This window comes from Punica granatum, unplaced genomic scaffold (genome assembly GCF_007655135.1).
Source record: "Punica granatum isolate Tunisia-2019 unplaced genomic scaffold, ASM765513v2 Contig00018, whole genome shotgun sequence".
Classification (NCBI taxonomy): Eukaryota; Viridiplantae; Streptophyta; class Magnoliopsida; order Myrtales; family Lythraceae; genus Punica; species Punica granatum.
Genome location: NW_022204037.1, coordinates 135,307 through 150,004, shown reverse-complemented (window position 1 = coordinate 150,004; position 14,698 = coordinate 135,307). Strand labels below are relative to the sequence as shown.

Below are 14,698 nucleotides of genomic sequence, written 5' to 3'. Positions count from 1 at the left end.
AATACTTACATTACCCAACTCGACTGGACCCCTACATGGGGCCCTCTGAGGCGAGCATGAATGCTTAGGTCGGATCTGGATGCAGTTCTCAATGTAAGCACAATAACCGACTAAGACGTGCATCAATAGTTGAAACTCATTGTATCGGAATTATCACTCCTGTTAAAATTTTCGGTATTGTAATCACCAATGGGAGCTTTGATTGAGGTTGTGTCCTTGCTGTTCAAGACAAGCTACCTAGGGCATTTGCTTTCTCCCTAAGGATGAACTTCTGTACCTTCCCCGTCGAGGTCCGCGGCAAGTCCTCAAACACCACCGTCCAAGGAGCCATGTAGTGAGGCAGGCGGGCCCTACAAAAATCTATTATCTTGTAATCGCTTATTTGGTATCCCTCCTTTGGCTTCACAAACGCGCACGGAGTCTGGCCCCAATGGTTGTCAGGGCGAGCCACCACTGCAGTCTCAAGAACCGCCGGATGGCTATGTGCGCACCCGAATTTCATCTCGTCGGGGCACGCGTGCGCGCGCCTATACAACGCGGCTTGGGAGTGTCCACCTTCTTGGGGACGCGCGACGGACGCACGTGAGAAGGAGTCGCCACTTGCCATTTTACGACCCAAAAGGTCGAGGGCCGGCAAGTTACCCGGGTCTAGGGGTACGGGGTACACCTAATTGCTAAGGCATATGGTCTGCGAAACTCGAGGTTCCGAATTCGGGGGTTCTGTTACATGCGAGCCTATATCTCGCATGCCCTATCGGTACTCTAGCTTGTCTAGGCTTGCCATTTTAATTTAATTACCGCTTAATTAAGTTCCGCTCATCTAACGCATTTTGACACCGTAAATTCGAAGGAACACTCCGACCGTCCACTCTCCGACCGGGATTCTTACATGAATAAATGTACAATATAAATCCTTACATTGTCCTCTCAAATAAGTAAAATACAAATTACGACAACTGAATCCCGGTCGAATCGCGTTCGGTTATTATTCCACTCGTGCTCACCGTGTGGTTTGAAAAGACCAAAATTGAAATTAATATGCGCGCTCAGTGTTAGGGGAATTGGACCCCGTGATCTACGATTGGGGCGTTGGACCCCCTATGAATCGTGCCCTAAAGGATCGGGCTCGATCCGCATAACAAACAAGTGCAAGAATATTATCAAGCGGACATAAATAAACAAACAATGGGGTTTTGTTATTGCCGAATTTACGTGAATTGATCAATTATTAACCGGGGTATCTTGACATACAAATCCTACCCTAAAGCAAACAAAGTGGGTACAAGGTGCGAATCGATCAAGGATCGCCTCGGGAAGGTATTTCGCATTTGGTATTATTTTCAAGGACTTGACGTACGTGACGTCTGTTGTCAAATCTTGTGTTCGTGGGTTGCTTTTAGAATTCTTCTATGTTGTGACACTACGGTTGTTACAGGTTATTACCGAACATTGATTCCGCCCGTACATCCTAGAACCTAGTGCTTATCCCACTATTGCTCATTTTGTCTTAGCCAAGTATACAATTAGTCCAGTATTTGTATTTTGAGCCAATCCACCCGAACTAACTACCCGAAACTATGCTAGAATAACAAAAACTCATCGGTCGGATAGAGCGGGCTATGCAGATAAACCTGCGCCTAGATAGGTAGCCCATCCTTACCCTGATACCATGTGTTTCTCTTATTCTAACCCTAGGGGGTGTCGCTAGGTTGCAAATAGACGATTTTGCCCTTGAGGTAAGAATTGTTAAGAGAGATTACGCGGTGCGGGCCACCTCGGCCTGTGACCGGCGCTAACCGATCCCTTGGACCTTCCAGGGTTATCAAGAACCCTAAAAGAGCCAAAAGATCGGTTAATCTATCCGGAAGTGATCTAAGAAAAACTTCCATGTCCCGACCTGAGTTTCCTGAAATCAGGTGATGCCACGAGTCAAGACGCGCAAGTCCTCCTTAGACATCCATGTCACATCGAGCCACGTGTCTCAATTTTAATAAAATTTGCAAATTTTGAAAAGGGCACCAACGCATGTTTGCAACCTATCGACGCGTGTTATCGGTTTATTACCAATTTGTACAAAATCATTAGGGCCAAGTGAATTAATTAATCGCATGAACGTCCAATTACCCCGTTAGTGAAATTATTGATTAAACTAATTAATGTTTTGCCAAATGCTCTAAATATTCGGGTTTCAGACCGTCGAGCCGATCCTTGATGGACCGTCCGATGCGAATCCTAATTCCCGACCACCTTAGGATTTAAAAATTAATTTTAGGTCGAGTTTGCATGATTAATCCGATTCATGTGAGGTTTCGATTAAAACGAGAATAAAGTATTTCAGCACGGATCATGAATACATTATCACGTCAAGCACAACGAACATGCAAATTTACACAATCGGTGCCGCCATGGTCATGCTGAACACAAACAAGCACACGCAAACATAATGTTGAAAATTGATAAAACGACACCGACTCATGCGAGCAAAAATCATGCAAAGAGCACGCATCATCACGTTGTATGCAAAATAATTACAAGGATAAAATATTTAAACGGGGCACACACGTTGTCGATCGGGGATCCAAGTAAGTAGGGGTTGGATATCTTAAAAATGTCCAGGGACTGATTTGAATAATTTTAAAAGAACAGGGACTGATTTAAAAATTCGGATAAAGTTTCGGGGACTGATTTGAAAATTCTGAAAAATTGGGGACAGTGTAAGAATTACTGAAAATATCCCCAGGACTCCTTTGGAATGAATCTGAAAGTCCGGGCTGATCTGTAAATAAAAATGCCCCAAGGACTGAATTGAAACGACACGAAAAGTTCCGGAACCGATTTTTTAGAAAATTCTGGAAATTTCGAGGACTGATCTGGAAGTATCAAAATGACCGGGACTTGAACCGAAATAATTAAAAATTCAGGGCTGATCTGAAAAAGGAGAAAATGACCCCGGGACTAAATTGAAACAACTTGAAAAGTTCCTTGGAGTGCTTGAAAAATTCGAAAAATTCCAGGACTGAATGGGAAATGGTACAAATGACTGGGACTTGGCTGAAAGAAATTTTAAAATTTGGGACAGATCTGGAAAAATAAAAATGCGTCCTCTGGACTGAAATGAGACAAAATGGAAAGTTCGTAAAATCGAGTTCGCGACAAATCCGATCACCCACACGACCCAATAACGCTCATTTCACATCATATTCGTCCAAGCAAGCATTAATATTCAGAATCGGAGCCCTAAACATGCCACTAAGTCGGAGATTTACCTAGTTCGGGAAGTTGAGGGGTGATTCTGTAAATAAAAAAAATTAAAAAAATTAAGAATTCGCCGAGGAGTTGGGCTGCTGAGGGAGAATTGGGCCGGACTGGGCCCTTGAGATTTGGACTAGGCCGATTGGGTTGTTGGGTGCTGGACTGGGCCGTCGGTGGGTCGGGCTGTGCCGAACGGGATTGCTGCTGGGCCGGGCTGGACGGCTACCGCTGGGTCGGACCGAATGGCTGGGCTGCTGGGCGGTTGGGCGGCTACCTGTGATGGCCTGGAGAGGAGGAGCCGACGGTTAGCAAGAATAATGAAACGAAGGAGAAGAAGGGAGGCGGTTCGGGGCGGCTTGGGTGGCGGCTCGGGTGAGCTGAGGGCCGAACGGGGAGCTGAGGGAGCCGAGGTGAGGGAAAGTCGGAGAATGTGCGGAGGGAGGCGTGAGAACCGGGATCCGAATTGCAGGGGTTCAGGATCGGGAGCTGCGAGCGTCCGGACCGAACGGGCTCCGGGTTTCCTCGAAAAATCGAGCTGCGGGCCGTGAGCTATGGGAGACCGCGTGTGAGTTGAGGGATTTTTTTCGTGAACTCCCGGCCGAACTGTGAGCTGCCGAGAGAGAGAGAGAGAGTCCCTCCGAAAAATCGAGCTCCTCTTTTAAAGCTCGAGCTGAGAGTGAAAAATAATGCCATCCTCCCGAGAGCCGATCCCCGTTCGAGCTGAGGGTCATTCCCTTTTTTCCGTGAGTTCCGGTTTTTTTTCCTAAAAAAACCGAGAGAGAGAGAGAGAGAGAGAGAGAGAGAGATGGCGTTGCGTGTCGAAAATCGTTGGCGTGTTCAGAGGGCTTGGCGTGTGGCAGGCCTCTGACGCCGTGCAGTCACGGGCTCGGGTTCATCGCCGTCTGGGTGCAGAAGGAGAAAAGGAAAAAGAAAGAAAGAAAAAGAAAAGAAAGGAAAGAAGAACAAGGAAGAAGAAGAACAGGAGGAAGAATGATGAGAAGTCAGGCAACGGTCAGAAGTCGTCTGACTTCTGACCGGCTCTGACTTTTGACTTCTTTTTTTTTTTTTTTTCGAATTTCAAGATCGACGCGCGTACAAATTTAAAATCTCGTCTTCTTGATCGGACGTCGGAAAATAATTCGAGACCGCCATCACGCTCCGAAAAATTTGATGATCGATATTATGCGATGAAAATATTTTCAATCTCGAATTTTGTCTCGAATTTTGAAAATTGACGTCGATGTACGCGAAATTCAAAAACGTCCCCAAATAGTATTATTTTTGAAAAATTATAAAATTGGTGTTAAATCAAGAAAATATCATTTTCAAAAAGTCGTGAATACTCAAGTAATTAATTGGAAATACTTCCCTCACGGGTGGCAAAAACGACGATTATGCCCCTCTGAAGCCGGTGGACCAAAATTGGGTGCTGACAGGCTATATAAGACCGTCTCTACCTCAACCGAGCTTATGTTCTCTCCTCCTGAGATAATGACGTCCTTTAATCGGTCCTTAACTTCGAGATACCCATCAGGGTGCTTCACTGCAAGATCGCCACTATGGAACCAGCCTCCCTCGAAGGCCTTCCTGGTCTCTTCATGATCTTTCAAGTATCCACACATTACCGTGTTTCCCCTAAACATTACTCCTCCAATAGTCTGCCCATCAGCCGGGATGCTACTCATTGTGATTGGGTCCTGAACATCAACCTCCTCCAGCCCAAGATGTGGAACTCCTTGTCGGGCCTTCATCCTAAATTTCTCTTCATTCGGCATTGAGTCCCACTAAGGCTTCCAGTCACAATATGTCCCCGGTCCGTAAGTCTCCGTGAGACTGTATAGGTGAGAAACCTAGAATCCCAACTCAGCCATCCCTGAGAGAATCTGAGGCGAGGGTGGTGAGCCACCGGTCATGACCACCACCGGATGGGCAAGTGGCTGACGATCAGTCGCTGGAGAATTCACAATCATGTTCAGGACGGTTGGGGCCCCGTCCATATGGGTCACCCCATGTTGAGTTATACTGTCGAAAATTCCCCTTGGAGTGACCTTCCGGAGGCTAATGTTGGTGCCTCCTAGGGCCGCCATGCCCCAAGTGAGGCACCATCCATTGCAATGGAACATCGGGACAGTCTACAGGTAATTGACGGGTGGCGGCCCCATGCCATGGAGGAGGAACGTCGAGATGGAATTGAGATAAGCGCCTCTGTGGCAATACACCACCCCTTAAGACATTGAGGTTGTACAAGAGGTGTAATTTATACTTATCAGATCCCACTCGCTAATGGGTCTCAACACCTCGAAGTCATCGTTGTTGAGTTATGGAGCCTGAAGTACTGTGCCCCCCTGCTTGGGGGCCCGGTGGTGTAGCCCCCGGCCCATGTTGTTTTCAACCCATTGGTGATATAATTAGGATTTGTTCCCTTTATAAACAACAGTTTATATCTCTTGTAACCCTAACTCAAAAATAGTGGAATATTTGGCTTGACGGCGCCCCCAGACATAGTTAGAATACCTGACGAACTGGGTAATCAATTCCGTGTGTCCCTTTTGCTTTTTCGTTCATATTGTCTTCTACTATCGTACCTCAGTCGCAACAATTGGTATCAAAGCACGGGTTTGAGTCTGGAGCAATCTACGATGGACGGAGGAAAATTTGTGATCGAAAAGTTCGATGGATCGGATTACGGGTTTTGGAGGATGCAAATCGAAGATTATCGTTAGGGTAAAGATTTGTGGCAACCTCTAGAGGATAAGCTGATCGGGATGACAGACGCAGAATGGAACGTGTTGGATAGAAGGCGATGAGTGTGATTCGTCTGTCGCTGTCGCGGAACATGGCGTTCCATACAGCGAAGGAGAAAACCACCAAAGGTATACTGCAGGTTTTAGCTGATATGTACGGAAAGCCATCAGCGGCGAACAAGGTTCATCTGATGCGGCGGTTGTTTAACCTAAAGATGTCGGAGAGTACTGTTGTTGCCGAACATCTAAATGAGTTCAATTTGATAACTGCTCAATTGACCTCAGTCGATATTGATTTTGATGACGAAGTAAGAGCCCTAATTTTATTGTCGTCTCTACCAGAAAGTTGGAGCGGAACGGTCACAGATGTTAGTGCTTCAGCGGGGAAGGAGAAATTAAAGTTTGATGAAGTTCGAGATCTGATAGTTAGTGAAGAAATTCGCAGAAGAGAATCAGGAAAAACTTCGGGATCAGCTTTGAGTACAGAAAATAGAGGCAGATCAGAATCAGGGAACTCGAATCGAGGCAGATCGAGGTCGAGAAATAAATATAAGTCAGGAAAAGACAAAAGTTCAATTGAGTGCTGGAATTGTAAGAAACATGGTCATTACAGGAATCAGTGTAAGGCACCGATAAAGGAAAGGAAAGACGACAACTCAGCGAACGTGGCAACAGAGGAGATTAGTGATGCACTGATCTCGAGTGTCAGCAGTCCGTTGGAATCGTGGGTTTTGGATTCTGGAGCATCGTTTCATTCCTGCCCTAATGCCAATATTATGGAGAATTATACTTTTGGTAATTTTGGTAAGGTTTATCTTGTTGATGACGAGCCTTTGGAGATCGCAGGGAAGGGAGATGTCCGGATTAAAACACCGAATGGACTCGTATGGCAGTTGCGTGGTGTGAGGCATATTCCTGGTTTGAAGAGGAATCTGATTTCTGTAGGGCAGTTGGATGACGAGGGTTATGACCTGTCCTTTAGCTCTAGTTCTTGGAAAATAATCAAAGGGGCCATGGTGGTGGCTCGAGGTAAGAAGGAGGATACACTGTACATGACCGTGAACAACCATGATAACATTACACTCACCAGTGCAAACAATGATGCAGATTTGTGGCATTGCAGGCTTGGCCACATGAGTGAGAAGGGGATGAAACAATTATGTTCAAAGGGCAAATTACTAGGTCTAAAAACGGTTGAGCTTGGACTATGCGAGGATTGTGTATTCGGGAAGCAGAAAAGAGTCAGTTTTTCGAAGGCTGGTAGAACTTTGAAGGAGCAGAAATTGGAGCTGGTACATAATGACTTATGGGGACCAGCATCGGTCACATCTCTTGGTGGCGCATCATATTACATGACCTTCATTGACGACTCCACGAGGAAGGTATGAGTTTATTTTCTTAAACGTAAATCTGACGCTTTTGATGCTTTCAGAAAGTGGAAAGCTTTGGTAGAAAATGAAACAGGCCTAAAGGTGAAATGTTTGAGATCTGATAACGGTGGAGATTATGAGCTCGATGAGTTCAAAGAGTACTGTGCTGTGAATGGCATTCACATGGAGAAAACTGTTAGAGGAACCCCTCAGCAGAACGGGGTTGCAGAACGAATGAACAGAACCTTGAATGAACGTGCTAGGTAAATGCGATTGAAGTGTGGGTTACCAAAGACATTTTGGGCAGATGCAATTAACACTGCTGCTTTCTTAAGTAATAGAGGACCATCAGTTCCTTTGGATAACGACATACCAGAGGAGGTTTGGAATGGTAAAGAGGTAAACCTATCAATTCTCAAAGTTTTTGGTTGTGTTTCGTATGTTTATGTTGATGCTACTGCTAGAAGCAAACTGGATGCAAAATCTATGAAGTGTACTTTTATTGGATATGGCGGTGATGAATTTGGTTATAGATTTTGGGATGATCATAATCGGAAAATAATTCAAAGTCGAGATGTCATATTTAATGAGCATGTTCTGTACAAAGACAGGTCGGGTGCACCAGACATTGATAGTGCAGGTACTCAGGTTAAAAGCCCTCAGTTTGTTGAATTGGATATTTCAAACTCACGTGTTAGCAAAATTTAGAATCACCGGGAGGTTGTTGAGGCAGAACCAAGTACACCGGTAGTTCCGTTGAGGAGATCAGAAAGACAACATCACGCACCGGAAAGGTACTCGCCCTCTTTACACTATCTTCTATTGACTGATAGTGGTGAGCTAGAATGTTATGCTGAGGCTATGCAGAGAGAGCACTCGAGCAAGTGGGAGCTTGCAATGGAAGATGAAATGAATTCTTTAATGTCTAATAGCACTTGGGAACTAGTTGAGCTTCCAAAGGGTAAGAAAGCATTGCATAACAAGTGGGTTTACATAATTAAAGAAGAGGCGGATGGAAGCAATCGTTACAAGGCAAGGTTGGTTGTGAAGGGTTTTCAGCAGAAATAAGGTATTGATTATACAGATATATTCTCTCCTGTTGTGAAGCTAACTACTATCAGATTAGTTTTGAGCATAGTTGCTGCAGAGAATTTATTGTTAGAGCAGATGGATGTAAAAACAGCCTTTCTTCATGGTGATCTTAACGAAGACATATATATGAAGCAACCAGAAGGATACTTATTCGAAGGTAGTAGTGAGCTTGTGTGCAAGCTACAGAAAAGTTTGTATGGTTTGAAACAAGCCCCGAGACAGTGGTATATGAAGTTTGATGGGTTCATGCATGAGATCGAGTTTGTCAGATGCAATGCTGATCATTGTTGCTACTTCAAGAGGTTTGACAATAGCTTTATTATTTTGCTATTATATGTTGATGATATGTTGATAGCAGACTCTTGTGCTCAAGAAGTGTATAAGTTGAAGAAGCAATTGTCCAAACAGTTTGAAATGAAGGATCTTGGAGAGGCTAAACGGATCATAGGTATGAGGATTAATCGAGACAAAGTGGCAGGAAAGCTGTTCCTTTCACAGGCTGAATACATCGAAAAAGTTTTGAAGAGATTCCGTATGGATACAGCAAAGCCAGTGAGTACTCCTATGGGTAGCCATTTTAAGCTATCAATAAGGGATTCACCTAAAAGTGATTCAGAGCGTGCTGATATGGAGAAAGTTCGCTACGCTTCAGTAGTTGGAAGTACTATGTATGCTATGGTGTGTACTAGACCAGATATTGCGCATGCAGTGGGAGTTGTGAGCAGATATATGAGTAATCCGGGTAAGCAGCATTGGGAAGCAATAAAGTGGATCTTCAGATACTTGCGAGGTACCACAGAGAGGCTCTATGTTTCGAAGGCAAGAACATGGTTTTGAATGGTTATGTTGATGCTAACTTGGCAGGTGATCTTGATAAAAGGAAGAGTACAACCGGGTACGTGTTTACTTTCGGTGGTACATCGGTCTCTTGGGCCTCTAAGTTGCAAAAGACAGTGGCTTTGTCTACTACAGAAGCGAAGTATATAGCAGTGACAGAGGCTAGTAAAGAAATGATATGGCTGCAGAATTTCTTGTGTGAACTGAGGAAAGAGCAGAAGAACAATATTCTTTACAGCGACAGTCAGAGCACTATTTTCTTAGCTAAGAATCCAACTTTTCATTCGAGAACGAAGCACAATGAGTTGAAGTATCATTACATTCGACATCTCTTGGAAAAGAAGGCTTTGCAACTGATGAAGATTCGTGGACGCGAGAATCCTGCTGACATGTTAACTAAGGTTGTGACCTTAGAGAAGTTGAAGCTATGCATGGCTTCAACTGGCCTTGGAACTTGAGGAGTTCGAGGATTGGCGCTGCCATCATTTATGGGTTATTTGTTGACTATGAAGATGAAGAGATAATTACATTCGCGTTCAGTCTCCAAGTGGGAGATTGTTGAGTTATGGAGCCTGAAGTACTGTGAATCCGGGTCGAGATCGGCGATCCAACTAAGATTTGTTCCCTTTATAAACAGCAGTTTATATCTCTTGTAACCCTAACTCAAAAATAGTAGAATACTTGGCTTGGCGGCGCCCCCAGATGTAGTTAGAATTTCTGACGAGCTGGGTAATCAATTCCGTGTGTCCCTTTTATTTTTTCGTTCATATTGTCTTCTTCTATCGTACCTCAGTCGCAACAATCGCACCCACCTACAACAAGACCCTCGTACGACTCGTGAGCGGAATGAGAAGAGGGTGAATGAGAGCCATCCAATTGGGAGATAACAACTAGGACCGGTAATTCCATTCCGGTCATTCCAATGAGGTCAAGGGCCCCTCGGGCAATCTCATACAACTCATAGTCCACAAAGATGAGCTTCGCCCCTGAATGTCTCAATAGGACCGAGACCATTGCAGGGTCATGACGGGCATTTAGCGTGCAGAGAACCGCGCCCGCCATCGAGACTGCGAAATGCAGCTCGTACATAGTAGGTACGTTCGAGGCTAAAGTGGCCACCTGTGATTAAAACAAAGCCGTAAACGAGAAAGCAGAATAGAGGGGGATGGGGGAAGAAAGAATGCACCTAAATTTGAACTAATCTGATCAATTTCCAGACCAAGCATTCTCATGTGGCCCCTTGTGTAGTTTGAAACAAGTCTCAAAATGGCATGTGAGTAAACTCAAATTGGTCCCATTGTTGTTGCAAATGTATCAATTTGGCCCTAACCAGTGACCGCTAACAACATCAATCAACAAAATCACCCAGGCATGGATTGGAGGGAGAATTCTACTCACTCACCACATCCCCGCGGGAAATCCCGAGCTGGGCCAGGGCGGAAGCCAGGCGCACGCACAGCGCATGAGTCTCACCCCACGTGTACTCCACCGGACCATAGACCAAAGATGTCCTGTCCCTGTGGACCTTAGCCGACCTCTCCAGGAAGCTGATCGGAGACAGCAGCGCGTGGTTGGCCGAGCACCGGACAAGACCCTCCATCGACTTCCACGACTCCGGCTCTGGCCAACCACTCGCAGCCCATCTGTCCGATTCGGCGCAGAGGCTCCGATTGATCACTGTAAGATATCGGGTGAATTGGGAAGAGAGGAGAGCCCGAGAGTTATGGAGAAATCTCTTCGAAATTCGGATAAGAAAGCCTAAGATTTGGGAGGAGGAAAGTCCAAGAGGCGAACTTATAAAAGTAGTGGTCTAGTTAGAAGAAATAATTTCAATTTACAAACTCGAGTAACATGAAGTGGGTCTTAGTTATTTATTATTTTTTTGGGTAAATCCACGTCATATTCCTCGAGTTTGTAAATTGAAATTATAATCTTCTAGCTAGACCATTATTTTTATAAGGCCGCCTCTTGGTTTTACTTATTTATTAGTTATTTTCCTTTTTCTTGATTGATAAATAGTAAGGAGGGTTGTCTTTCTTTGCCATTTTTGTTTATTGCGAAGGAGGTTATCTACATCACTCGGGTCATCTTAGCGGCCCATATGAATCCCTGTAAATATATGTGATAGGTATGTCCATCATACATCCCGTGCGAGCAGGGGTGGAGCCAATGTATTGGTAGGAGGGGCAATTGTCCCTCTGAACTTTGAATTCTTTCAATTTTACCCCAAAATTATGAGATTTTTTTTATGTAAAATTAGTATTTTGCCCTCTCTGAACTTTGAATTTTTAAAATTTTGCCTCAAAAGTATGAGTTTATCCCCCTGAATGGAAATTCTGGCTCCGCCCCTTTGTGCTAGTGATCTTCAACATGGCAGTGGCACCATTCAACAAATTAGACAAATCCTCTCAACAGTATTCGAATTCGAATTTGAGATTCATTAATCAAAATTTGAATCAACCTTGACATGGACAAAGAAAGATATGATAATATACCTATAATAAAAAAAAAGAAAGATATAATATAATATGGCCAGAAATTACTAGTGGACAGTGTCAACTCACAGCAACATCCACGACTCCGGCTTTGGCCAACAAGGTTGTAGGATCGCTCGTAGGATGGTAAGATCGTAACACCCTACTCTCTTTGCCCAAGCGTCCTATCTCGATACTGGTCAAATGATCGGAAATCTATACGATGAGAGTATGATTGCTTATGGGATTATTAGATTGTATAATCAGTACGATTTAAAGTTTTAAACGATCATGGCCTGCGTCCATCAATATCAATATATCAATATATAATATATTAAAACTGAAGAGTGAAATCCATAGACCTCTATTCAAGAGCCTCAGCTCTTGGTAAAATATCAGAAGCCGTTAGCTCTTAATGACGCATCTCTTCAATTGCTCCCTTAGATGACGTCGGCACAAATAAAAAATATTAAGAACAAAATAAATTGCATAAAATCCAAGAAAAAGAAAAATTCATAAAATTTAAGAAAAAATAAAATAAAATATAGAAAAATAAACTATAAAGAATAGTAAAATAAACTAAAAATAAAAATTTGTATAATTCTGAATAATTTTCAAAATGCGAGGAATTTTAAAATTAAAGTTCGAATATAACGCAAATTAAAAATAACTTTTCGAAAGGAATAAAATTCAAAATTTAATTACTTAAGAGAAATTTAAAGACAAAATAGTAAAAAGAAGTAGTATTAATTTAGCTACATGCTTAATTGACATCAAGTGCAACACAACTGCATTTTCACTAGTGTTTCTAAGAAGTGCAAATCTTCATAGCATTCATCCTTTAATTAAGAAAATCTCAACTGTCTAAATTCTCTAAATTTCTCTATTATTTTATTTTTATTGCATAATTACATTAAATTATTACATCGAAAATCAAGAATAAGCATTAAAAGATTTCTAAAGAAAAAAATAAATTTATCCAATTCAAGTTATAAATTAAATATATTCCTGAAAGATAAAAAAAAAAGTCGTGGATAAACCAGATGACTTGATGTTTAAACTGTGTAATACCACGATCATCTAATTATGATCATTGTTTATTATATCAAAATTATGAAGAAAAGTCAGTTGAATAAATTTAAATTTTAAATTTAAACTTGATGTTTAAACTGTGTAATACCACGATCATCTCTCGACATCTTGTTCCCTTGTGATTGTTCTTCACCCTCCTCTCTTCATCTTTTCAGCTTCGGTCTGCCTCGCATAATTCTAGAAGGTGGAGGCTCAATTTTTCCTAGTCCAGCTTTAGGCCACAACAAAGGACCTATAATAATTCATGTAAAACGAACGTCCATCAAGATTGAGCCATACAAGAACAGAAATTGTAAATCTAGTTATGACATAATTAATAAAAAATTATATTGACTAACCATTCACTGGCTCTAGAAAGCATGTATATGTCTTCATAGAGGTTTCCTTCATGTACCAATGACTTAAATAGCTTTCAGGCTGCTCCCTTTTATGATAAATCGCACATACAACATGTGGGCAAGGAATGCCCGAGATGTCCCATGCTCTACAAGAGCAACTCCTAGCATCCATATGGACAACAAACCTCTCTACACCATGCCTAATCTCATATGCCGCACTTCCATTCCAATCAAGGTGGCAAAATGCACTTTCTTCTTTCATTCGCTCCAACTTTGTCAGTATCCTTGGGCAATATTCTCCCCATTTCGACCCCAATTTGTTGTTCTTTTCAATTATGGTCATAACTTTCACTCTAATCTCATCCAACTTACTAATTATTGATCGGTGTCTTGCACCGAGAATCCACCCACCCACCCATTAAATGTCTCCGAGATATTGTTGTCCACCATATCACACTTGATTTCAGTATCAAAATAGGCTCTACACCAGTGCTCAGGATGGGTATCCAGCAAGTCTTTAGCTCCTTGCTTTGTTATTTGTTCCAAATCTTTTAAAGCCCTCTCAAAATGTGGGATCGTAGTCGAACATGTGCATTCTCAAAAGTTCATTTGCAGCGATCAACGCTTGTGGTTCTTCCGCCAATTGGCATAGACGTGTCTCCTGCACATTCTGTGCTCAACTAATGGAAGGATGTCCTCGATAGAGCGTATGAGACCCTTTTGTTTATAAAAAAACAAAAAACTCAAAATCAACAAATAATATAACTGAATAAATACAACAATTAAAACAATTGAAACATATTTATATATATATATATATTATATACAAAAAAAATTAACATATTTTATAGAAAATCCATACATTCGACATAAATAAATATTCGGTTAAGTGATCCATACCTTCTGTCGATCACTCATGAAGCTCCATCCATTCCCATTCCCCAGTCCTAGATCATGCTTCAAATTGTTCAGAAACCAAGTCCATGAGTCAGTGCACTCTGCTTCTACCACAGCCCAAGCAATTGGATACATTTGGTTATTTGCATCTTTTCCAATAGCAGATAAAAGCTCTCCTTTACAAGGCCCTTTCAAGAAACAACCATCTAATCCAATTATTCCCCTGCATCCAGCAAGGAAACCTCTTCTACAAGCATCAAGGCACACATAGAACCTCTTGAACTGATGCGGCAGAGGTAGCGGCAAATCGGTACCTGGAGAAAAATAGGTTATGACGACTCTATCTCGAAGGAAACGGCCTCCAGAGCAAAACACATGGCTTTGCCGTGATTTTTCGATATTTAAGGCAAATTCCATCGTTTAGGGCCTCAAACGGGGCATTTTAGAGTTATTTGGGTGTTTTTGCAATTTTAGGAAAGTTTATTTCTTTTCATGCAATTTAGGTTTTCTTAATCCCTATTTAAGCTTTGTAAGCCCTAGGGCTGAAACAATTAATTCGGATTTATCAATAAAGTTCAGAGCTTTCGTGCTATTTGTCCAAT

The 14,698-nt window shown here is 42.5% G+C and overlaps 1 long non-coding RNA gene and 1 pseudogene across 1 annotated transcript; both read right to left on the bottom strand.

Annotated features, from left to right (window-relative positions):
- Nucleotides 1-223: 223 nt before the first annotated feature.
- Nucleotides 224-11,081, bottom strand: LOC116189771 (annotated as a pseudogene).
- Nucleotides 11,082-12,525: 1,444 nt separating this feature from the next.
- On the bottom strand, nucleotides 12,526-14,389 carry LOC116189784. The gene is made up of 3 exons (XR_004152480.1): nucleotides 14,100-14,389; nucleotides 13,200-13,916; nucleotides 12,526-13,093 (listed from the first exon to the last, which is right to left on the bottom strand). It is a non-coding gene; the product is annotated as an uncharacterized LOC116189784 (long non-coding RNA).
- Nucleotides 14,390-14,698: the final 309 nt, after the last annotated feature.